This window comes from Hyperolius riggenbachi, chromosome 8 (assembly GCF_040937935.1).
Source record: "Hyperolius riggenbachi isolate aHypRig1 chromosome 8, aHypRig1.pri, whole genome shotgun sequence".
Lineage (NCBI taxonomy): Eukaryota > Metazoa > Chordata > Amphibia > Anura > Hyperoliidae > Hyperolius > Hyperolius riggenbachi.
This window is the reverse complement of record NC_090653.1, coordinates 121775144-121801133: the sequence shown is the minus strand read 5'-3', so window position 1 is coordinate 121801133 and position 25990 is coordinate 121775144. Positions and strand designations below refer to the sequence as shown.

The window sequence follows — 25990 nt, the reverse complement described above, 5'->3', positions numbered from 1 at the left end:
CTTCAGTTGTCCTTTAAACATTTTCTATATTGTGTATAGATACTCAGCTGCAAAAGTTCTGTGGGCAGAAAATATTGTAGTGCTTGCAACGTACTCACGAAGGTATTGTAGAGCATGCAAGTATTGTAGTTCATACTTTTAAGAAGAATGAAGGGCCAATGATCCGCAGAACAAATGTACACATTTATAATGAAAAGTTAGTTTATTACTGTCATATTTCCCTACGTTTATCATCCTTTAGTGTTGGGTGGAAGGGTGAACCTCACCGCTACCACATAGTTAAGCTGCCTAGCAAGTGTTGGTCAACTGACACTCTGCTGTACATACAACCACAAGAAGTCATCCACATTGGCAGTTTCTGGTAGTTATCGTCTGGAAAACACTCCGTCAGACACACAGCATCAGACAAAACTCACTTTGCAGAATTTTTGAGGCACGGAAGGTCAGCATTTTTGTTAACATACAAAGGATTATATTCACTAAACAGCAGTAAAAGTACTTTGTGCAGAGTGCACAGTAATTTTTGCTGTTGTTTACACAAATCACTTAATGTGCATTGCACACACAGTGCAACTCATGTTATGTACAGTGTGCACATTGCTTCCATAATGTGTGTCACTAAAGGTTGCAATGATGTGTCAGCTTGTTAATTGTACAGAATCAAACTAATGGAACATGCATACAGACTCTTTGGGACTGGTTCTGGTAAATGCAAATACCTTCGGTTTTTAAAAAGACAATGGCCTCAATTCACTAAGCTTAACTCCTGGGAGTTCAGATTTACCATGAGCTTGCTGGCCAATCTGTAACTCTGATGAGGATCAACCAGTCCAAAACAGTCTGCATGCATGTAGGATTAGTATGGCTCTGTACAATCAAGCTGACACATCATTGCATTCCAGCTGTTCTTAAGTTGTGTTTAGCTTTCAGGGCCCGTTTCCACTATCGCGAATCCGCATGCGTTGTCCGCATGCGGATTCGCACAGCCAATACAAATGGATGGGCCTGTTTCCACTTGTCAGTTTTGCTGTGTGTTTTTCTGTGCAGGATTTTTCTGCATGGCAGAGCCCTCAGAATTCGCCTGCGTGTAGAATGCAGGCGAATCGCACACAATGTATTTAATAGGGAAATCGCATGCGTTTTCCCCATGCGTTTTTTGCCGCGAATTCGCATAGGTTCCAATGTAAATTCACACAGGCAGTGACATGGTTAAAATCGCATATACCCTCACCTATGCGAATTTGCGGCAAAAAACCGCATGCGGAATCGGATCCGCATGCGATTTTGTCAGCGGTGGAATCCAGGCTATTCCGCACCGCAATAGTGGAAACGGGCCCTCAGGACAACTTTGGGAAGATTTGCATATTCAGCAGTGATTCATTGTGGGACACCTCATACTCTTATTCCAACCTGAATAATCAACAAATACCTTCTGTTTTAAGTAGGCAAAATTCTGCTTTACATAGCATTTTTAGTAAGAGTGATTTTTGGTCCTTCCTTATGCACTCGTAGGAGTTCGGGTTCACCATGAGCTTGTTCGGTAATCTGTGTCACTCAAATTGCAAAATTGTTGTTCTTTAGTACAGACCTTATCCTTTCAGTTTTTCATACCAATTGTGTTGAAGTGAATTTGTAGTATACAGGTAGTGGTCTACCACAGAGGTAAGTGGGAGTGAGAGCAGTCATACAGTGTGTTTTTTGTCGGTTACAGAAGCAACTGATGGATTGTGGAGATTATTTGAGTTGTACTTAGTGATGGGCCGAACCTCCGATTTTAGGTTTGCGAACTTCCGCGGAAGGTACGGTTCCCGGAAAAGTTTGCGAACCGCAATAGACTTCAATGGGGAGGCGAACTTTGAAAAATAGAAAAAATTATGCTGGCCCCAAAAGTGATGGAAAAGATGTTTCAAGGGGTCTAACACCTGGAGGGGGGCATGGCGGAGTGGGATACACGCCAAAAGTCCCAGGGAAAAATCTGGATGTGAAGCAAAACAGCGTTTTAAGGGCAGAGATCACATTGAATGCTAAATTGCAGGCCTAACGTGCTTTCAAACATCTTGCATGTGTATACATCAATCAGGTAGTGTAATTCGAGTACTGCTTCACACTGACGCACCAAACTAACTGTGTAACGCACCGCAAGTTACCAGCTGTTTGTATAGTGACGGCCATGCTGGACTACTGCGCAACATGGCGAGATTGCTCTTCCTCACTCAGTGATGTCAGGTAATGTGTGACTGCCTTCTCAACTTTCCATGGCATTGTTAAAAAGCTTACGTTTTGTTTTTAAATTACATTTTCTACTTGCTGTGTACTTGTTCAGTACTGCTACAGTGAGAATCCTATGGAGGCGGGCAAGTCTGGCATTGTGACCCCGGGTAATGGCCGGGGAATGAGGGATGGAATCCGGTGTGGAGCCTGAGCAACGGCTACCACTACACATCCAAGGAGGGCAGCAGTCAGGCATGCACGCCCGCCCCGAGGTAGTGACCAAAAATAACAATTCAGGAGGACTATCAAGGGCTTGCTGTATTTGAAATTAACGTACTTTAAATCCTTTAACGAGAACCAGTTATGGCGGGCAAAGATGACACCACATTCCTTTCACGAGAATCATATGGAGGCGGGCAAGTCTGCCATTTGTGACCCCGGGTAATGGTCAGGGAATGAGGGATGGAATCCGGTTTGGAGCCTGAGCAACGGCTACCACTACACAGGCAAGGAGGGCAGCAGGCAGGCACGCCCGCCCCGAGGTAGTGACCAAAAATAACAATACAGGAGGACTATCGAGGGCTTGCTGTATTTGAAATGAATGTACTTTAAATCCTTTAACGAGAACCAGTTATGGCGGGCAAAGATGACACCACATTCCTTTCACGAGAATCATATGGAGACGGGCAAGTCTGCCATTTGTGACCCCGGGTAATGGCCGGGGAATGAGGGATGGAATCCGGTGTGGAGCCTGAGCAACGGCTACCACTACACAGGCAAGGACGACAGCAGGCAGGCATGCACGCCCGCCCCGAGGTAGTGACCAAAAATAACAATACAGGACTCAGGAGGACTTTTGAGGCCCTAATTGTAATGAATCAACTTTAAATCCTTTAACGGGAATCCGTTATGGAGGGCAAGTCTGCCATTGTTTGTCATCACGGGTAATGGGCGGGGAATGAAGGTTGGATTCCGGCCCGAAGTGGGAGCCTGCTGAGACCCATGCTGTAGCTGCCCTGACCGTGCTTTGCAGACCAGGCATCTGTGATCAGATGGACCCTTGACCCAGCGGAAGACAAACCAAGTCTAAAGCATTTGCCAAGAATGTTTTACAGAGGCCAAGTTTTCTGCCTTTTTTTTTCAATTGTTTGAAACTGTAGATGGTTGTATTTTTAAATTGTTTAAAAAAGGAGATGGTTGTATTTTTAAATTGTTTGAAAATGTAGATGGTTGTATTTTTAAATTGTTTTAAAATGTAGATGGTTGTATTTTTCAATTGTTTAAATCTGTATCCATTCAAGTGCAAGTTATGCACTGACTGCCAGGTACAGGGCCGGCCCTAGACTTTTTGCCGCCTGAGGCAAATTTTGAAAAAATGGTTGCTGCCGCCCCGCTTTGAGGCAAGACATGTCTAAAATTGAGTGACACCGTCGTACCTGGCATGCAGCGTAGGCTCTGGGGAGATGGGGCTGTGTAGCTGGAGAGGAAGAGGAGATGGCAGCACCGCTAGAGTTCAACTGACACTCAGCTGAGGAGGAGGAGGTTGACAGCGAAGAGGATGTAGCTGGAGGAGAAGGAGAGGAGGTGGCAGGAGGCCTGCCTCCAAGCCGTGGAGGTGTGACAAGTCGGTCCGCTGAACAGCCACGTACTCCCTGCTTGCTGCCATCGGTCACCAGGTTGACCCAATGGGCTGTGTAGGTAATGTAGCAGCCCTGCCCGTGCTTGGCAGACCAGGCATCCGTGGTCAGGTGGACCCTTTACCCAACGCTCTTCGCAATAGATGACACCACTTGCCTCTGAACTGCACGATACAGTTTGGGTATGGCCTTTCGTGAAAAATAAGTGCAGCCTGGTATCTTCCACTGCGGTGTCCCAATGGCCACAAATTTACGGAAAGCCTCTGACTCCACCAGCTTGTATGGTAATAGCTTCCGAGCTAATAGTTCCGCCACACCAGCTGTCAGACGCCAGGCAAGAGGGTGACTGGCCGAAATTGGCTTCTTCCGCTCAAAGACTTCCTTCACGGACACCTGGCTACTGCTGTGGGCAGAGGAGCACGAACCGCTCAAGGGCAGAGGCGGTGTGAAGGAGGGTGGCTGTGAAGGTTCAAGGGAGAAAGCGGATGAAGACGATGCACCTGAAGGAGAAAGAGAAGAAGGAGGGTGGCTTATCTTTTGAGGGGTGCTGCTTTTCCTCAGGTGTTCTTCCCATAGCTGTTTGTGCCTTCTCTCCAGGTGCCTTCGTAAGGCACTTGTCCATACGTGAGAGTTGGCCTTTCCACGGCTCAATTTTTGCTGGCAGAGACAACAGATGGCTTTGCTCCGATCTGAGACACACACGTTAAAAAATTTCCAAACCGCTGAGCCCCCCTGGGGTGATGGTGCTACGGTGGCATCAGCAGTTGACGTTGAAGGGCATGTTGGCTGGCTGGCCATAGCTGGCGATACATGGCGCCGGACACTGCCCCCAGCTGTTTCTGAGGACGAGCTCCCTCTGCTTCTATCATGGAGTCGTCTCCTCCTACTCCTCTCTGGCTCCCCCTCTGAACTGTCCCCCTGGTCATCTCCTCTATTGGGAACATACGTGGCATCCGTATAATCGTCATCATAATCCTCCTGCCCAGCTTCGTTTTCCTCAGACAACTCCACAACTGCACCAACTTCAGGTGGTTCATCATGCCCCTCCTCACACATTACGTCCATACTATCGCCACCTAACTCAGACGTATGAGGTGGTGTACCTGCGCCTTCTTGTTGTTGTTGCAGTAGTGGCTGTGAATCAGTGATTTCACCACCACCACCACCAAATAACTCCTGCGAAGTGTCAAATACAGCGGATGTGGTGCTTGTACTAGTGCTGGTAGCACTGGCTGCGGGAGATGAGGTCTTCTATGTTAAATACTCAAGCACGTCCTCACAATTTTGGGAAGTGATGGCACGTGCCTTCTTCTGAGCACTGTACTTTGGTCCAGGTCCGCACGAAATCACAGCAACACCACCTCGCACAGACCTGCCAGTGCCAGGTGGCCTTCCTCTGGGACTTCCTCTACCTGGTTTGTCCATTTTGTCCATCTCGGGGGGAAGCTAGGTATATGCAGTGAGGTGAGTTCACTCAACAGAAAAGGTAGATATGCAGTGAGGTGAGTTCGCTCAACCCAAAGGTAGTTATATATGCAGTGAGGTGAGTTCACTGAACACAAAAGGTAGCTATGTGCAGTGAGGTGAGTTCACTCAACCCAAAGGTAGTTATATATGCAGTGAGGTGAGTTCACTGAACACAACAGGTAGTTAGATGCAGTCAGCTGAGTTCACTCAACACAAAGGTAGTTATATGCAGCGAGGTGAGTGCACTCTACAGAAAAGGTAGATATGCAGTGAGGTGAGTTCACTCAACTTAAAAGGTAGTTATATGCAGTGAGGCAAGTTCACTCAACACAAAAGGTAGTTATGTGCAGCGAGGTGGGTTCACTCAACACAAACGTAGGTGTATGCAGTGATGAGGTGGGTTAACTAAACACAACAGGTACTAGTAGTAGGTAAATGCAGTACTGGGTAGGTAGTACAATGTGCAGCTCCCTGTCACACACACAGGTGTCACTGAATGTGCTGCTGAATGCTGGTGGGCTGCTGGCAGTGGGACACACACATTATGAATTAGCAATGCTGTCTAAGCAACACAAGTGTCTCACACACACACAGGTAGTAGTCACTGAATGTGCTGCTTCTGGCAGTGGGACACACAGTATGAATTAGCAATGCTGTCTAAAAAACACAAGTGTCAGTTTCAAACACAGAAAAAAAAATTGATCACACGAGCAGGATGAGCTCTGAAAAGAGCTTTTCTGGAACGCTATTATAGCAAGAAGATTCAGCTAAGCAAGCTAAGAAGGCAAGAGTCTGACTAATCTGTCCCTAGGAGAACAAGTCTGCAGCAGCTGTCCCTATTCTGTCTCTAGCAGGCACACGAGTGAGGCTAATGGCCGCCTGAGCCTGCCTTATATAAGGGGGGGGGGTGGGGCTCCAGGGCTTAGTATAGCCGGATTGGCTACAGTGCACCTGCTGACTGTGATGCAGAGGGTCAAAGTTGACCCTCATAGAGCATTATGGGGCGAATCAAACTTCCGGGAAAGTTTGCCTACGCCGGCGAAGGCGAACTACCCGATGTTCGCCTGGAACCGTTCGCCGGCGAACCGTTCGGCCCATCTCTAGTTGTACTATGTGCACACATGCATAACAATACTTGCATTAAAGAGAATCTGTACTCTAAAATTCTTACAATAAAAAGCATACCATTCTATTCATTATGTTCTCCTAGGCACCTCTGTGCTGTTTCTGCCACTCCCTGCTGCAATCCTGGCTTGTAATTGCCATTTTAGGTAGTGTTTAGAAACAAAAGACATGGCTTCTAACTAGAGTGTGATAGGCTTGAGAGTAGCTCAGTCTCTGACTCATACAGAGCTTGGAGAGGGTGTGTATAGCTTCTGCCAATGACAAGCAGTGCAGCACATTCCACACATTCCAGCCTCAGCCGACAGAGCCGACAAAAGAAAGAAGATTAGATCATATAACAGAGATAACACAGCCACTGTGCAACTAGAAAAGGCTGCAGTAACACAGACCACATTAGAACAGATATACGAACTTATAGGATAGAAGAAATAAGGCTGAAAATTTTGTTACAGAGTCTATTTAACATCAGTAAAATTGAAGAACACTGTCTGCACACAGCAGTTTTGTGGCTGTTTAGTGAATATACACCAGAGTATCTATACACAATATAGATAATGTTTAAATGTACCAAACTGAAGTTCTGCTTTCACAAACTACAGCAGCTTTATTACTATATATAGCTCCTCATTTTAAGTGCAGATTGTTCCTGGCTCAATATGCTACTTCCTTCACAACAGAAATTGATCCTTTTAAAATGTTAAAAGCTAAAGGTGGCCATTCTACTCTCCGAACAACTAACAGTAAACTATCAAGGTGAATAATAACAGATACTTACGACAACAATCACAGCTTTGCCTATAATGTTAAATTAACACAAAACTGAACATAAAAATGTCCTCGGTTTACAATGGAAAATTTACGTCGCTAAATATAACCTATTAGCGATACAATAGACTGTGAGCCCCACTGAGGGACATGTTACAAGTAATCTGTAAAAACCTGCAGAGAAATTGTTGGCACTAAATAAATGAGTAGTAATATTGTTTCTCTCTCTCTCGACATATAAAAATCTATAAATGCAGACATGTATACAAATATTCATTTGTTTCAAGGAAAGATGGTTGGAAATTATCACTGATCCAGACTTGACTAATTTAAATTAAGATGAAGCTCTGCGCACTTGTGGTAGAACAATTTGTACCATTTTGGGTGACAACACCATTTGTCATGCTGCATCTTCTTTCCAGTAGAACACCTGAGGATAAATACATTAGCACATGCATGACAGACTGAGTCAATCCAGGCCACTGCTTCAGTTTGCATACTTGCTACTCCATGAGTTCAAGCCTGAGTAAATCTGAGACCATGAACAGTGCAGCAAAGATCTGAGTATATTTACAGGATGCTGCGTATGTTTGTAGTTATGATTGTTGCAAATTATTTCTCCATATAAATACGTATATAAAATGTTTACTCCACTTCAGGGGAAAAAATACATAACATGCCTTTACTAATCAAATTATTTTGTAATTGAATATTGCTATATAACTGCTTTCCAAGAAGTTTGTACAAAGCAGGAAGTACAATTTCACACATCCTGTCCAACCCCTGCCCTTTACAGTGCAGAAAACCACACATTTTTGACCCCCAACTTTCGGCGTAGACCAGGAAAGATACTGCACTGAAAATATGAGCAGCTAAAGAGAATTCACATGTCTCATTTAAATATAGATAATTGAAAATAATATAGTCTGATGAGTTTGATAAGAATGCACACCACAGAAAGCAAAGCTATGGAAAGTTCAGCTCAAAGTAGAGGCCACAGTGTCAGAGAGATAGGAATCAAGAGTAAATCAATCCAGTGGAGACATGCAGAAATAGCAGCTCATCATCTAAGGAGAAAAAAAAATTCTGCCTGGAGTTTCTTTTAAGAACTTAAAGCAAACCTGAAGTCAAATGTGACATGATGAGATAAACATGGGTACATATAGTATTAGAACAAACAAGTGGGATGGTAAGTGCTCATTACAAAGCATCACCTGGCTTATAAATGACTGCAAGGAAAGATAAGTGAATTGAGGCCATTGTCTTCTTACTACAAAAGAGACATTGGTTCATATAATAATGCAATTATGTTTTGACAGGGATGCCACATGTAGGTTGTTTTGTGCCTCCTCCTAACCGCTCTCGGGCATTATCCCAACTTTGGGAACACATACGCTAAGTGACTTGGGAGCATAGAGGGCATGAGACAGCCTACCTGTGGCACCCCTGTCAACATGTAATTGACTCGTGAAACAATGTCTCTTTGTAGTAAAAAGAGATAGTGTAATTTGTTTCAGCCCTTGCTATTACAGGTACTGCAGATACAACTGTACATCCTTGTGCCTTTAAATCCTTACACAGTGAATATTTTAAAGAATAACTGTAACAGAGTATTGATCTTCATCTCAATCAGTAGCTGATATCCCCTTTCTGTTGAGAAATCTTTGCCTTTTCTCTAATAGATTGTGGGTGCGAGTGTTCCTGTATAGCTGATATTGTGGTAAAACCCCTTCCACAGTGTGATGTCAGGACCTAAATCCTACAGTTTCCTGTCTATGAGCCTTGTTGCTTACTGGACTGTTGTGCACTACTCTATTTACTGTACACCAATGACTGCATCTCCACAGATCTTCTGTTAGGGTTCTGAATCTTGCAGATGACACAACACTAGTTGGTCTCATACCAAACGGGGGACGAGTCTGCATACAGGCATGCAGTGGGACAGCTTTCTCCTAGTGCAGCAGCAACAACTTAAAACTAAATGCTCTTAAAACCATGGAGATAATAATATTAGGATATCTACCCCAATCACCTCCCCCTAACTATGAATGGATCTACAATAACCTGGGTAGAGTCATTCAAGTTTCTTGGATCCACAATCTCAAACAACCTAAAATGGGACAACAACGCTTTCACAGTTATCAAGAACGCGCAACAGAGGATGTACAACCTACAGCAGCTGAAAAGTTTGGCCTACCTCAAAAATTAATTGTGTAGTTCTACACTGCAATCAATGAATCCATAATGACATCATCTATGACTGTATGGTTTGACTCCTTTTAGGTACTACGAAAGGTGAGACTACAGCGCATGATCTGAAAGGATAATTGGCTGAAGCCTACCTTCCCTGCAGGATCTTTACGCTAGCAGGTGCAGAAAGAGAATGACCAAGATTGCCTCTGTCCCCTCTCACCTTGCTTACTTTATCTTCCAGCTCTTGCCTTCAGGAGTAAGATTCCGGTCAATCACAACTATAATTTCTAGACACAGGAACAGTTTTTTTCCCGCAGGCGGTAGCCATGCTTAACGCAGAACCATGCTAGAGCTGCTAGGACTGGAAAGCATTTAGCAAAGAACAGTAAATAATCACGACTCACCCTGTTCACTGCCAATAGAACTTACATACTGTCCTTGACTTGTAATATATATATATATATATATATATATATATATATATATATATATATATATATATATATATATATATATACTGCCTGTCCTTGTATTGTTTGTGTCTTTTAAGCAACTGTCAAGTCAAATGCCTTGTAAGTGCAAACTTACTTGGCCAAATAATTAAATTGATTCTGATTGTAGAAAACAGGGCAGGTTAGCCCATGACGCTGAATGAGGCAGCTTCCAGGTGGCATGCCGCTCAAGTTACCTGCCGACAGAGCTGGCGACCGATTCCACAATTATCATCCCTGGCTCCGCCTCCTCCCCTCTGTCATATGCCTCTCACAGCAGTTCGATCAGCGGCTGCTGTGTAGAGGAAGAAACAGGACAGCAGCTTCCTGCAGCGGCGATGTATATTGCCATTACCAGGGAAAACGCTGTACTGCTTCCTGCCTCTACACAGCAACCACTGGTCGCACTGCTGTGAGAGGCATATAACAGAGGGGAGGAGACTTGGGACGATAATTGAGGAAGCATCCGCCAGCTCTGTCGGCAGGTAACAGGAGCTGGCACAGGCACCTATACTATCTACTGGGGCAACTATACTACCTACTGGGGAAACTATACAAGCTATACTGGGGCAACTATACTACCTACTGGGGCAACTATACTAGTGTCAAATATACTAGCTATACTGGGGCAACTATACTATCTACTGGGGCAACTACACTAGCTATACTAGGGCAACTATGCTACCTACTGGTGCAACTATAATACCTACTGATGGCAATTATACTAGCTATACTAGGGAAAATATACTAGCTACCCATACTAGGGGCAACTATACCTAGCTATTTACCTACCCATGCTGAGGGATTCCAAATCGAGGGGTAGCATCCTCAAGTTTGCATCAGGTGGCAAAAAGTCTAGAACCGGCCCTGGTGGGAAATAATAGTTTCCAACTGCCAACAAACCAGTATCTCCCTCTGTGCATATGTAGATCTATAAAAAAACAACAACCATTTAATCGATCACATTGTTAGGGGGTGTGGCTACAGATAATGGCAGCTGGTGCTTTTTTTCATGTCTGCCAGTAGTAAAGATAATTAGGTGCAGGCTAATTGTGGATCAAACAACATGAACAAATTACATGGCGAATATCAATAATTTCTTGATCTCTTCTATTTTTTAACTCTCAATTTTCAGTGTATTGATTTTTTTTTTCCCACTTTTCACTAAAGTTCCTCTTTAAAGCAACTCCGATGCTCTAATATTACATCCCCTATTTCTACACGTGTTAACTGGAACATTGTGTATACACATTATCTGCTGCTACAGATTACCATCTTCAAGTTCGACATTCTTATCTACAATAAATAAATCAGCTTTGGTGGTGCAATTACATACAATACTTAACAGATATTCAATTACTGAAATTATCCAAAAAATCCACTTGCCAAGAGTTTTGACTGCAATTTGGCTTCTCGGCTGCTAGCAGTTGGTTGCTCTGCAATTTCGTGTGTAACTGTTCCTTTTGAAAATATGCCAGACTCTCACTATTTTTGCCTCAGAATCCAATTACGAAAGACATAATGTGATCTATTATTGGGGAATTCTTGACACCCTTCTTTTCTGTTGTTGCGAGTGGATCTGTAATTGAGGTAAGCACAGGTGCTGCTCATTATGCGCCATTGTGCACCATCTGAATCCTGAGCATTGTGGGATTCAGATGGTGTTTAAACTTTGCTTGTATGAATAACAAACAGGCATGATTCTGAGCCTGTCGTACAAGCTTGTACATAGCTCATTTGGGACTCCTCTAGCACCTGTCTTACCCTGCAAAGTCAGTACTGCATTTCTTGAGGAGCTGTCTTGAGGAAGATTTTTCGTTAATTCCTCCAAGAATCATAAATGCAGAGTTTAAATGGCAAAAGCAAGTCTTAAAGCAAACCTGAAGCAAAAAAAAAATAAAAAATCTTATGATATAACAAACAATTTGGCATCAATTCACCAAGCAGTTTAGAATAGTCAACAGATGGTTTTTAGTCTACTGATGGTTTGGTCAGTTGCATCAAAGGGGAATTCACAATTACCAAATGTTTTGGACCCATTTTTAGACCTGGTCTAAACCATTTGGTAATTAGGTCGTAAAAGCAAAGGAAAAGATCAAAAGATACAATTCACAAACGAGTAGCTATGACTGACATCCTTCTCCTTTGATGAGCTCTACTCTGCATACAATTAAACTCCTGCATAATTAATTCAAAAGGTTCCACCCTCACATCTAAAATACCTCACAGAATTACTTTACCGACAGAAATCAGCTGGTCTAATCTCTGTTAGAAAAAGTGGGCGTGGTTGTGAATTGTGTAATTACTGAATGTTAGACCAGGTCTAAAACATTACACCAAACCATCAGTAGACTAAAAACCATCTGTAGACTAGTCTAAACTGCTTAGTGAATTAAGGCCATTGTATGTGTAGTGTGGATAAGGAATAAAACATCAGTAGCCAAGAAAAGAGTCTCATTTTTACTTGCAGTTACATAGCTTTTTTAATAACACTGATTCATTCTGTCACAATTGCAGTTTTAAAACCACACTATGTCTTTTAAACTATAAAACAAAGTCGAAATAATGACCCTTTGAACTTTCCTGCAGTAAAACCTTATCTCAAGTAGTGTTGCACTGTTTCTTAGCTGTTCAGAACAGGACTTTATTTGACCCAGTGGTTCAGAGAGCTCAGACAAAAACTCTTTTCCATGGATAACAACTGAAGTTTTTTAACTCTTCCTGTACTGGAAAACAATATGAGACTCTTTTCTTTGCTACTAATGTTCTATTTCTTAGCTGTACTAGACATACAATTCATTATCTCACAAGTTTATTTTCATTTCAGGTTTGCTTAAAATTCATACAGCATGGCTATATGAGAGAAGTTAGCATATTTTTACAGCTTATAAAATCAGTGTCAGTTGATTATTTATACAATGCATTATACATAAATGGTGCCCTTTTCCCATGTTTTGATATAACCGTGTTAGTAAGTAAAATTAAAGGGAAATTCCACTTTTGCTGGGTAAACCACAATCTTAAATTGGACAATAGGGCTGTCAGTCTTTTTGCCAGTTATTGGATAAGTTCAGGTACTGAAAATGAGCAAAATGGCTTCTGCTCTGTGCAGCTAATTATTCATTCAGCAAGGCTGGAGTTTATGGTCAGTTTGTACCACACAAAGAGAATTTGCATTTCCATGGATGCAAAGAAGTTTAATTTGTCAGTTTTGGAAATGTTGCTGGCTGCACACTGGCATACAAGGGTTATTTACTTTATCATTTAATCTACAAAAATATTTTTGCGTGGGTTAGCGCACAGTGAATATATAAAAAAGTCCTGGTGGAGGAACACAGCGACAAAAAAGCCACAGCGGCACTATAGGCATGGCTACACCCATAGTGTGCTACCCCTGCCGCCCTGTGGTAGGTACACCACTAAACAAAAACGACTGTACCATCAAAAGTATCAGTTTTTAATCAGTGAGTTTTTTCTTCTACAAAGCTTGCCGAAATGTGTTTTAATCATTCCCAGTGTGAACAGGAAGTGGCTTAAAAAATGTTTACGTTAATGGGTATAGATATATTCAGTGTGCTGTCTTTGAAAACGTTTTACTTAGATGTACCTTAATATTATTATTATTTATAGGGCGCAAACATGTTGTGTAGAAACAAACATGGGGTACATAATAATACGGACAATGGTGTACATCATATATTTCACACTGCTGTTGGAAGAACTGCCATAGGGCAAAGTAAATCTGGGCTGGAAGTGTAAAAAAAGAGAGCTTAACCCTATCAGGTATTTGTGCCCTGCCATAGACTGTAATTGATAATTGTGGCTATGGCGTGCCAAGTGTATGATTGGAATGCCGGAGTACGGTTATCATATAGTCAAAACTCACAACTATCATGCAGTGGGGGTAAACATCGGTGCTGGAGCTCTCAGTTACTGTAAAGCTAAACCATGTATCGTAGTGTTGGCTTTATCTATAGGCAACTACAGTTATCGGTGATGGAGAGGTGGGGGCCCTCAGAGATAGCGTTAGGGCCAGTTCACACAGGAGTCACGCTAAAATGCTTTACTGCTGGAGAAGCCCTTTACATTGATTTTCACTACACACCGTGCAGTTTTCTATACAATTCAACCATTAAAAAATTGCATCAACAGATTGCATCTGAATAAAAAATTGTACAGTGAATGGGCACCTTTAAGGGGAGATATACAGTAGATTTGATCACTGTGATAGAATCTGCTGTGAAATCGTTGCACAAACGCTGACAGAACGATCGATTTCCATCCGAAATCAATCGTTCCCATCGATCCGTCCGTGCGGAAGATTTTGCTCGATCGCCGGCGGGTCGGGAGTACGTCGATAGCGGCGTTTGAATGCCCGACGACTGATGCAATACAGCGGCAATACATTACCTGACTCCCCCGGTCTCCTCTGTCTTCTTCTCCGCGCTGGTTTCCGGGTCCGGCTGGCTTGGCTTCACTGAACTTCCTGTCCCGGCAGGAAGTTTAAACAGTAGCGCGCCCTCTACTGTTTAAACTTCCCCCGGCAGGATGTTCAGTGAAGCCAAGTCAGCCGGACCCGGAGACCAGTGCGAAGAAGAACACAGCAGAGACCGTGGGACTCGCAGCAGCTTCACAGATGGTGATCGGTTTCATGCTGAAATCGATTCACAATCTGTTTGCAGTAAAGGCAGCCATACGATCCCTCTCTGATCAGATTCGATCAGAGAGGGATCTATCGGTTGATCGATCTGATGGCAAAACGACCAGTGTATGGCTACCTTTAGGCGTATTTAGGGATGTTAGAGGAAAGGGTGGGAAAGAATTAGCATTACAAAGCGATGGTGTTTCCACAATTCAAATTTCAAACACTAAGCCATTATTTGACTATCATTCGTAATATTTAAATAATGACAATACTCAGCGTACAAATTATTGTGCGCAATTTTTACACGGATGCAGTCTGGGCTCTACTTCAACCTACCCTCTGAATTCTTCCACAGGGAAAACTTGAGGTACGATTTTTAATGGACTGGATCAGAGCTTCATAATAATTTATTTAGCATTATTTTACAGCAAATTCATAATGCTCATAAAGAGAGTGGGACAGATTGCAGGTAATGAAAGCCAAGTTTCACTGTGACAGCCTGGGCTCAGTTGTCCTCTATGATATAATGCAGCACCTAAGATTGTTCCTCCATTGGTCTGCCATGATATTTATTATGCATTTTATGCAGTTTGTTTACTTTTATGTGTCTATAAGAACATATGGCGGATGATATATTGACTCCCATTAGTATTGAGTAATCTCACACAACTACTGAATTTTTCAGCTGTGCAGCTATTCGGTGTTACCAGTGATCTCAATTAGTCAGATTGCCTAGTGTGTTCTTATTCAGGGACATTGAACAAGAAGCAATTAGCACTGGCACCATAAAAGCGGCACCTGACACATGTATAATGCATAAACTATTACAAACGGCTCTCAGAATATTAATGGAGTGCTTAACACTCCGATAGGAACATCCATATATCCCCACCATTGTTGGATATAAAATTTGCCTTTCATCAATTTCCTTTATGTAATATGTTTATAAGGTTTTGGTTACACCTTATCTACATCTTTCATTTAAATAAGTAAAGTACTGTAAATTAAACTACTGCATTTGTACATAAGCATTGAATGATGGTTGAATGAGTAATAAAGATGCAACTACTTGAAGATGACTTTTGTTGCAGCTTCAGGTATAAATTTGATACCAGGGCCAGATTTACATCTTGGGAGACTATAGGCCCAGAAGTTCTGGTGCCCTAAAGTCTGCCCTCTGCCAAACCCCCAAATCCCAACACCAACTTAACCACACCCCAAGTTCGCTAGTTGCTTCTGTTCCCTCACCGTCTCGGCCTTCGCCTCTTTCTCCCTTCCTGTGCCCAGCATACCAATGCTCACCATTCTGGAGTACAGCTTATGTCTCCAGCCCCTACAGCACAGAGGACTGGTGACAGCCGCCTCTCAGCACACTGATGCCTCTAGGCTTGTGCTTAGTGTGCATGGTGCTACAACAACACAACATTTGGAAAGCACTTTTTCCCCATAGAACCCAAAGTGCATAAGCTTGTCTCAGATCAGTACATAGTTATGTATGGGATCATAAATGCCAGACTTAAATTTTTTTTAGTTGTGATTTAACCCCCTTGGCGGTATGAAAAATACCGCCAGGGGGCAGCGCAGCAGTTTTTTTTTGATTTTTTTTTTTAAATCATGTAGCGAGCCCAGGGCTCGCTACATGATAGCCGCTGCTCAGCGGCATCCCCCCAGCCCCGCCGATCGCCTCAGGCGATAGGCGATCAGGAAATCCCGTTCAAAGAACGGGATTTCCTGGAGGGCTTCCCCCGTCGCCATGGCGACGGGGCGGGATGACGTCACCGACGTCAGCGTCGTCGGGACGTCATTGGAAGACCCGATCCACCCCTTGGCGCTGCCTGGCACTGATTGGCCAGGCAGCGCAGGGGGGGGGGGCGCGCCGCACCGGATAGCGGCGATCGGGCGCGCGGCGGCGGCGATCGGGGTGCTGGCGCAGCTACCAAAGTGCTAGCTGCGTCCAGCAAAAAAGAAATTATAAAAAAATCGGCCCAGCAGGGCCTGAGCGGCACCCTCCGGCGGCTTACCCCGTGTCACACACGGGGTTACCGCTAAGGAGGTTAAACGTACCCATGGTTGGACTTGACTTGATTGGGTGTAACATGATGTTTCAAATGGTAGGGGCAGCATAACAGAAAGCTCTGGTTCCAAAGGTTTTTAGTTGGACTCTGGTGGAGGTCAAGTTATAAGATCCTTTTGATCTGAGGTTGTGAGAAGTGTAACAGAGTATTTCTGTTGATATTATGGAGGAAGAACGCTGAGAAAGGCAGAAAAACTGACTCATCTATGTAGAAATAATGGTGTATGTAAAAGATTCCTAAGTTATCTAATCATTGTAACCATGACATCTCTCCTAATCTGCCCAAATGTAGCTTAACTTAGCAATATTCAGCTTTTGTGGCATTTCTTCCAGTTAGAGGGCAGGATATTCTTCCACTCTTTAATTAGTCAGCTGGGTTACATGACATAAATGTTTTGATGGCGTAAGTGTATGATCCTTTTTAATGATTGCTTAAGAATAAAAGATACTGGTAAAAGTTCCACATTAGGTGGCTTTTTAAAAATGTTGTTTATGGGATGTTGGACACTTACTCTATATTATTTCTATTTATTATATTTTAATTTTCTTACCAATGCTGTATTTTTCTTACTTTCTATGGGTTGTATTGTCATTTACTGGATAACTGAAAACTCAATGCTTTTTGTAGTTTTATTGTTGCGTCTGCTGGCTCTGGCTCATTGGCCTCAATTCACTAAACTTATCTCCTGTCTTTAATAACTCTTCTAGAGTTGTTACCATGGTGATAAGGCATGTAGTATTCAGGAAACATTTTACCTCAGGCAAGCCTAAAGTTAACTCTTCTGTCTTTAAATTAACTCTCCAATCCTTAAAATAACTCCAGAGTTAAAGACAAGCTGTTAATTAGCTGCATGTGAAAATAACTACAGAGGAGGTAAATTAACTACAGAGGAGGTAAATTAACTACAGGAGAGGTAACTTAAGGAATGAAGAGGTAAGATAACTCTCTCACGTGTGGTGGTAAGTTTTCTCTTGCCTTATTATCTCTAGCATGATCTTAGTGAATTGAGGCCATTGTCTGCCCTATCCTCTACATAGAACTGAACAGGCTGCCAAGCAGCATATATTTACCGTGACCATTTCTAAATATCACCTGAAGCAATCAAATATTAATTTTAGGTGACAGTTTTGCAAGAAAATAAATTGCCTAAATTAATTTACAAAAATTGAAAACAGCATAGCGTAACTGCACTGACATCTTGCAATTCCGCCGTATTTTATTGGAACTACCAACAAATCCATATGCTGAATTCTGTAATAGCAAAGCATTATCGTAATTAAATGTATATTTACCGTTACACTGCTTTTCATATTAGTTCAGCTTCTATTTTAACTTCAGTAATCCTTTAGCATACAACATAAGAGACTTTATGCTATATCGCTGCTAATTTTATGTTATACTGTACAGTGGGCCTTTTTATTAGCTAAGACGTATGAAGCTCCGGTCTCTATGGTGTCACTGGCTAAAACTGCAGCCTGCCGCAGAACGCTTTCATGTATACAAACTGCAAGTGTGCAAGATTTATGTTACATAATAAACAATTACTGCAATTCCCCTGCCTGCAAGCATAAAGAACTGTTTTGCAGTGAGCAATCAAAGGCTAATAGCTGTTAACACTTCAATTTATTTTGAAAATCTTATCACCCTTCATACATGACAAGTGCTAATAAATTCAATAAAACTAGTGATCAGACAAGAAGAACTCAACATGTCAGCTTAGTAATGTGATTAACAATGTCTGACATTCTTCCATGAGAAGAGATGGGGAGTTCCCTCTCGGTGCAATCACAGAGGAGGGAAGAATATGCTCTGCAGGAATATAAATAATTTGGAAGCCTCACAGACAATATTCCACTCTAAGCCTCATTTGCACTTTAGAAAGGCGGCCCTACAGACCTTATGTACTTTTAAGATTCATCAGAAAGATACATGAAGCAAGGCTCACAGCTGAAAATAAAACGTACATATTTAATGCGATCAGATCTCTAGGTTAGAAAATATGTAACAAAAAAAGGAGAATATTAGAGAGCATGCTTTAGTGACTTCTGGCTTTGATAAATATCTTCTGGCACGCCATTTACTAAAAATCTAGGACTTACGAAAAAGATGAGCGGTAAATGGATCCTCTGTGCACAAATAAAGAGCCTGTTCCTTCTCATTATTTTTCTTTATCAACCATCGCAAGTTGTGGATCTCTGCTATAAGCCTGCTATTCACGGCTCCTTTTTCTATGGCGGGTAAACACATTTAGCAAGCTGTTTGACTTCAGAGGCATCGTTGATGGATGCTGGGGGGGTCATTTGCCAGCCAGAACAAATACGGAGGCATACTGAAGTTTGACGCCTCTTTGATCGCTATTTCATACACAGACACAATGGACATATGTTTTCAGATGCTTGTTCTTGGTTGTTCTCTGAGTGTTGCGTTTTCACTGTCTAATATTGTTTGTCACAAATCTCTGTGGGTTGGAGTCTCCACCACTCCAACTATTTCTAAAAGGAACACTATGAAAATGTACTGCAATATAGTTTAAGAATATAAACATAACACGGAAGATGCAGATTCGAATCAGAAAAATAGGTTCTTCCGTGGCCGCTCTGACTCTTAGTAGTCAGACCTCAGGCAAGTAATCCTTGTAGTCAAGGCTTCTGCAAGAGGGTGCCAACAACAAAAAATTCTGGAGTCCAAGGGTGGGGCTATGCATAGTAGATGTGGTAAATGATCAAAAGCTAGCTGATATCAATCACTAACTACCTTACCACAATGGCCTACCTGTTATTAGCTCAGATCTGAGTGGAGAGCAGACATCTGACGTAATATGCACCTCTTCACAGCCTCTAAGATCGACCGACCGTAGTACAAAGCTATGGAACTTTGGACTCGAGATGCATAACTATACCATACACACACACACACACACAGTGGTTTGCAAAAGTGTTTGGCGCCCTTGAAGTCTTCCACATTTTGTGACTTTACTGCCACAAACATGCATCAATTTTATTGGAATTTTACGTGAAAGACCAATACCAAGCAGTGCACATGTGAGAAGTGGAACGAAAATCATACAGGATTCCAAACATTTTTTACAAATCAATAACTGCAAAGTGGGGTGTGCGTAATTATTCAGCCCCCTGAGTCAATACTTTGTAGAACCACCTTTTGCTGCAATTACAGTTCCCAGTCTTTTAGGGTATGTCTCTACCAGCTTTGCACATCTAGAGACTGAAATCCTTGCCCATTCTTCTTTGCAAAACAGCTCCAGCTCAGTCAGATTAGATGGACAGCGTTTGTGAACAGCAGTTTTCAGATCTTGCCACAGATTCTTGATTGGATTTAGATCTGGACTTTGACTGGGCCATTCTAACACATAGATATGTTTTGTTTTAAACCATTCCATTGTTGCCCTGGCTATATGTTTAGGGTCATTGTCCTGCTGGAAGGTGAACCTCTGCCCCAGTCTCAAGTCTTTTGCAGTCTCCAAGAGTTTTTCTTCCAAGTTTGCCCTGTATTTGGCTCCATCCATCTTCCCATCAACTCTGACCAGCTTCCATGTCCCTGCTGAAGAGATGCACCCCCCAAGCATGATGCTGCCACCACCATATTTGACAGTGGGGATGGTGTGTTCAGAGTGATGTGCAGTGTTAGCTTTCTGCCACACATAGCGTTTTGCATTTTGTCCAAAAAGTTCCATTTTGGTCTCATCTGACCAGAGCACCTTCTTCCACATGTTTGCTGTGTCCCCCACATGGCTTGTGGCAAACTGCAAACGGGACTTCTTATGCTTTTCTGTTAACAATGACTTTCTTCTTGCTACTCTTCCATAAAGGCCAACTTTGTGCAGTGCATGACTAATAGATGTTATATATATATATATATATATATATATATATATATATATATATATATATATATATATATATATATATATATATATATATATATATATTCCATACCCCTGGCAAATTTTGACAAAGTTACTTTTATTCAACCAGCAAGTCTTGCCATCACCCTGATCTTTGGCTCCCTCCAAATATTCTCCATTGGATTCAAGTCAGGACTGCAAAACGTTAATGTTGTTGTCTGCTAACCATTTCTTCACCACTTTTGCTGTTTGTTTTGGGTCAATGTAATGCTGAAAAGAATCTGCAGACTGCCTGATGTCGTGGAGAATCCTCATGTATTGTTTTCCCCATTTTGTCATATTACTGCCACAAACATGAATCAATGTTATTGGAATTCCACATGAAAGACCAACACAAAGTGGTGTACACATGAGAAGTGGAACGAAAATCATACAGGATTCCAAACATTTTTTTACAAATAAATAATTGCAAAGTGGTGTGTGCATAATTATTAGGCCCCCTTTGATCTGAGTGCATTAAGTTGCCTATAGGCATTGCCTGATGAGTGCTAATGACTAAATAGAGTGCACCTGTGTGTAATCTAATGTTAGTACAAATACAGCTGCTCTATGAGGGCCTCAGAGGTTGTCCAAGAGAATATTGGGAGCAACAACACCGTAAGGTCCAAAGAACACACAAGACAGGTCCAAGACAGGTCAGGAATCAAGTTATTGAGAAATTTAAAGCAGGCTTAGACTACAAAAAGATTTCCAAAGCCTTGAACATCCCAAGGAGCACTGTTCAAGCGATCATTCAGAAATGGAAGGAGTATGGCACAACTGTAAACCTACCAAGACAAGGCCATCCACCTAAATTCACAGGCCGAACAAGGAAAGCGCTGATCAGAAATGCAGTCAAGAGGCCCATGGTGACGCTGGACAAGCTGCAGAGATCTACAGCTCAAGTGGGAGACTCTGTCCATAGGACAACTATTAGTCATGCACTGTACAAAGTTGGCCTTTATGGAAGAGTGGCAAGAAGAAAGACATTGTTAACAGAAAGCATAAGAAGTCCTGTTTGCAGTTTGCCACAAGCCATGTGGGGGACACAGCAACCATGTGGAAGAAGGTGCTCTGGTCAGATGAGACCAAAATGGAACTTTTTGGACAAAATGCAAAACGCTATGTGTGGCAGAAAGCTAACACTGCACATCACTCTGAACACACCATCCCCACTGTCAAATATGGTGGTGGCAGCATCATGCTTGGGGGGTGCATCTCTTCAGCAGGGACATGGAAGCTGGTCAGAGTTGATGGGAAGATGGATGGAGCCAAATACAGGGCAAACTTGGAAGAAAAGCTCTTGGAGACTGCAAAAGACTTGAGACTGGGGCAGAGGTTCACCTTCCAGCAGGACAATGACCCTAAACATAAAGCCAGGGCAACAATGGAATGGTTTAAAACAAAACATATCTATGTGTTAGAATGGCCCAGTCTATCTCAGATCTAAATCCAATCTCAGATCTAAATCCAATCGAGAATCTGTGGCAAGATCTGAAAACTGCTGTTCACAAACTCTATCCATCTAATCTGACTGAGCTGGAGCTGTTTTGAAAAGAAGAATGGGCAAGGATTTCAGTCTCTAGATGTGCAAAGCTGGTAGAGACATACCCTAAAAGACTGGCAGCTGTAATTGCAGCAAAAGGTGGTTCTACAAAGTATTGACTCAGGGGCCGAATAATTACGCACACCACACTTTGCAGTTATTTATTTGTAAAAAATGTTTGGAATCATGTATGATTTTCTATCCACTTCTCACATGTACACCACTTTGTATTGGTCTTTCACGTGGAATTCCAATAAAACTGTTTGTGGCAGTAATGTGATAAAATGTGGAAAACTTCAAGGGCGCCGAATACTTTCGCAACCCACTGTATATTCTGTTGATGTCCAGAGCCATAATGTGTAAACCTGATCATCTTATTTTACTATTTCTGCTAGAGTAGGATTACATTCATTCATTAGTAAAAGTTGTCCTGACTCCTGAATGGTAGTTCATTGCAGCACATTTTCCAGTTAGTACAACTAAACTGTGCAGCTCCACAAATATCATGTGGCATTTTTGTTCCGTTTCGTGACTTTACTTCATGTTTAACAAACACAGGTCAAATATATTTATTAAAAGGGTCTATCTCCTAGTACAAAACTGAAAAAATATGGTAGCTTAGAAATCAAAGTAATGACCTTTTTGTGAGGAATTAGGCTTCTGTAGCAACAACCCTTTCTTTAAACTTTGATCACATGACAAGAAACAACAGTGTTCAGTTAGTTTCAGACTCTGTAGGAGGGATTGCAGCGACCACTCCTTGGACTTCATCAACCAACCTACTGTTCAAACTAGGCACAGGCTGAACCTTGGAGAGAGGACTGAAGCCTATACCAGTCAGTCAGTCACTAGTGTAGGACAAATCTAATCAAAGAGCTTCTACACAGACAAAAAACAAAACATGCTCTACTCTATATGGTTTTATAAATGTACATCCAATCTTATTATAGTTCATCTAATCTAAGAGGCAAGATCACTAAATCAGTCCCACATGTATATGCCATATGTTGTAGTCTAACAATTTAATATGTGCTTGCAGTTGTATACAAAGGTAATTCAGACTTGTAATATGATATAGACTAATTCATGCCTATAATCTGATGTGCACATTTGATCTGATATTTAATATATGCCAATTATGTAATGTACTCAGATGTGCATGGTATCTGATGTAATCTCACATATGCCTATGATCCGATGTACACAATTAATCCCATGTGATCTTGTACTTCGATATACACGATTAATCTCACGTGATCTCATATTATCTAACAAGCATAGGATCTGATATACTGCGGTATGCACTTGTGGTCTGATACAGTAGCTTTGAGATGCTACAAGAATCATATTCACCACCTAAAAGAAAAGTATTTTAAAGAACTTGACTTAAAGTGAAATGATGTGAAATCAAGTAAAAAGCCCAAAAGAAAGCTGCTGTCATGAGAGTTTATTCTGCAAGTCTAACGCACTCTACATTCGGTCTCAGCTCTGGAATCAACATTTCAAGTAGAATTGCTACTTTATTCAGCATGTCATTTCAGAACGGAAAGCGGAGACTCAGAATGTACTGAAATTCTGAATGTTCTGTTCCTCTGGTGAGCGCATACATCTATCTCTATGTATATTATTTCAAATAAAAGCATGATGTGTGCCAGTCACAATCTCAACTAATATAACCTATATATTGCAGTAAGGTGATTCCTGCATATCAACTAGAGGAAAGGAAAAGTGGAGGCATTTTATAGAAAAACTCATCATATGTGCACAAACCTCTTCTAAGCAAAAACTTAAAGGGAACCTTAAGTGACAAGTGACAAGATGAGATAGATATGTGTATGTACAGTGGCAAAAAAACAAAAACATATGATGGGCTTGATTCACAAAGCTGTGCTAACTGTTTAGCACGGGTGTGACAATAAATATACACAATGATACAAGGATGACAGACATAACAAGGTTATACAGCATAGAGCAAAGTTATACATGCAAATTGTACAAAATACATGATCATGCGATATGGGCTGGTTAGGTAGGCCCAGTAATACAAGTACAGGTTGTCATAGGACAGGAGCACATGATCCTGTAGATCACACTAGGGAATGAAGGACCCTGCCTGAGGCTTACAATCTAAAGGGTGGGGTGGAAACACTAGGTGGGGCTGTGAAATATTCAGTAGAAAGTTACTGTGTGGTAGGAGGTAGGCAAGCCATCATAAAGAGGTGGGTTTTGAGGGCTTGCTTGAATGCGTTGAAAGAGGGAGCAAGTCTGATGGGTGGTGGAAGGGCATTCATAAATATTTAAAGAGTTCAGTCCCTAAGGTAACTATTTATGTTTTTTTTAATTGTAATTTATTTTTTTTATTACAAAAAATAAATAAATTGGGGAGTGTGGGAGGTAATGAGTTAATTTATAGTGTAAAAGTATGTATTTGTATATGAAAAATGTTTTGGATGTAGTTGTACTATTTGGCCACAAGATGGCCACAGTAATTTCTTGTAAATGCGTCCTGTAAGCATAGGAAGTACACTTACAGGAAGTTCAACAAGGCTGGGAAACTTTTTTTTTTTTTCACAATGATCGCGCTGCTTCTCATAGAAGCAGCCGATCATTGCCTGTGGGGTGCTGAGATCAACGAACGGGAACGGTTTTTCCCATTCACTGATCTCTGGGCGAGTGGCCGGCGGCGTGCACGAGCGAGCGGGAGCGTGGACAGCAGTGGGAGGTGCATATATCTACGCTCCTGGTGGGCAAAGGGTGTAAAAAGGAGCGTAGATATACGCACCCGTGGTGGTAAAGTGGTTAAGCTTGTTTATTGGTTGCCCATAGGGATGGTCAATGAGATGCAAATAATTAAAAGTTGATGCAGGATTATGCAAATGTATGTAGTTTGAAAGTGGTCCAATCAAATTCCACCTAGGCATAATTTGATTGGTCTATTTTCAAGGTACATACATTTGCATACCAAATTTGCATAATTCTGTATCAACTCGGAATGAGTCATTGACTATTATCTAGGAATATTGGGCCTGGGAAAGCATCAGTACTAGGAGTGTTTTCTTTCATTCACCCATCATGCACTTTTTGCATATCAACCACACTATATTGGGATTTCTGGTTTATCCCCCCTCCCCCCTTATTAAAGGTTAATTGTCTACATTTTAGCATCAGTCTATAAAATTAAAGGACAACTGAAGTAAGAAGACTATGAAAGCTGCCATATTTATTTATTTTTTCAACAATACCCTGCTGATCTATTTAGCTGCAATAAACTATGAATAACACCAGAAACAAGCATGCAACTAATTCAGTCAGATAATGTTAAAAACACCTGATCTGCTGCATGCTTGTTCAGGGTCTATGGCTAAAAGTATTAGAGGCACAGCATCAGCAGGATAGCCAGGCAACTGGTTTTGTTTAAAAGAAAATAAGTATGGCAGCCTCCATATCCTTTAAAACAGTATCCAGCATGTTTATGACCACCTTCACCGCCAACATTTCCACACCTTCTTTTTAACTGGATAGCAAGCTATTTTGATGTTTTCTCTCTCTCCCGTAAGAGGAAGAGAGAAGAAAACAAAAGGGATATGGAGGCTGCCTTATTTATTTCCTTTTAACCACTTAAGTACCAGCGGTCTCTGCCACCTTAAGGACCAGAGACCGCTGGTACAATACCGACGGAATCCCAACGAATCACCGTGCATACCTGCCTCAACCGCTGTCACCGTCGGACTCCGGGATTCACCTGACATAGACTCTGCCGTCTCTATGACGGCAGAGTCATGTGAGCCGGTCAGGTGCCGCTTTTATTGGCTCCTGACCGTGTCTATCAATGTAAGCCAATGGGAGCAGCTTACATTGATAGACACGGCCAGGAGCCAATGAAATTGGCTCCTGACCGGCTCACATGGCTCTGTCATCATAGAGACAGGCAGAG

General features: G+C 42.0%; 1 protein-coding gene across 4 annotated transcripts in view; it reads right to left on the bottom strand.

The window, feature by feature from the left end:
* Nucleotides 1–25990, bottom strand: part of AFF2 (ALF transcription elongation factor 2) — a 724912-nt gene that overhangs the window by 94412 nt on the left and 604510 nt on the right. The gene's annotated exons all lie outside the window — the stretch shown is intronic.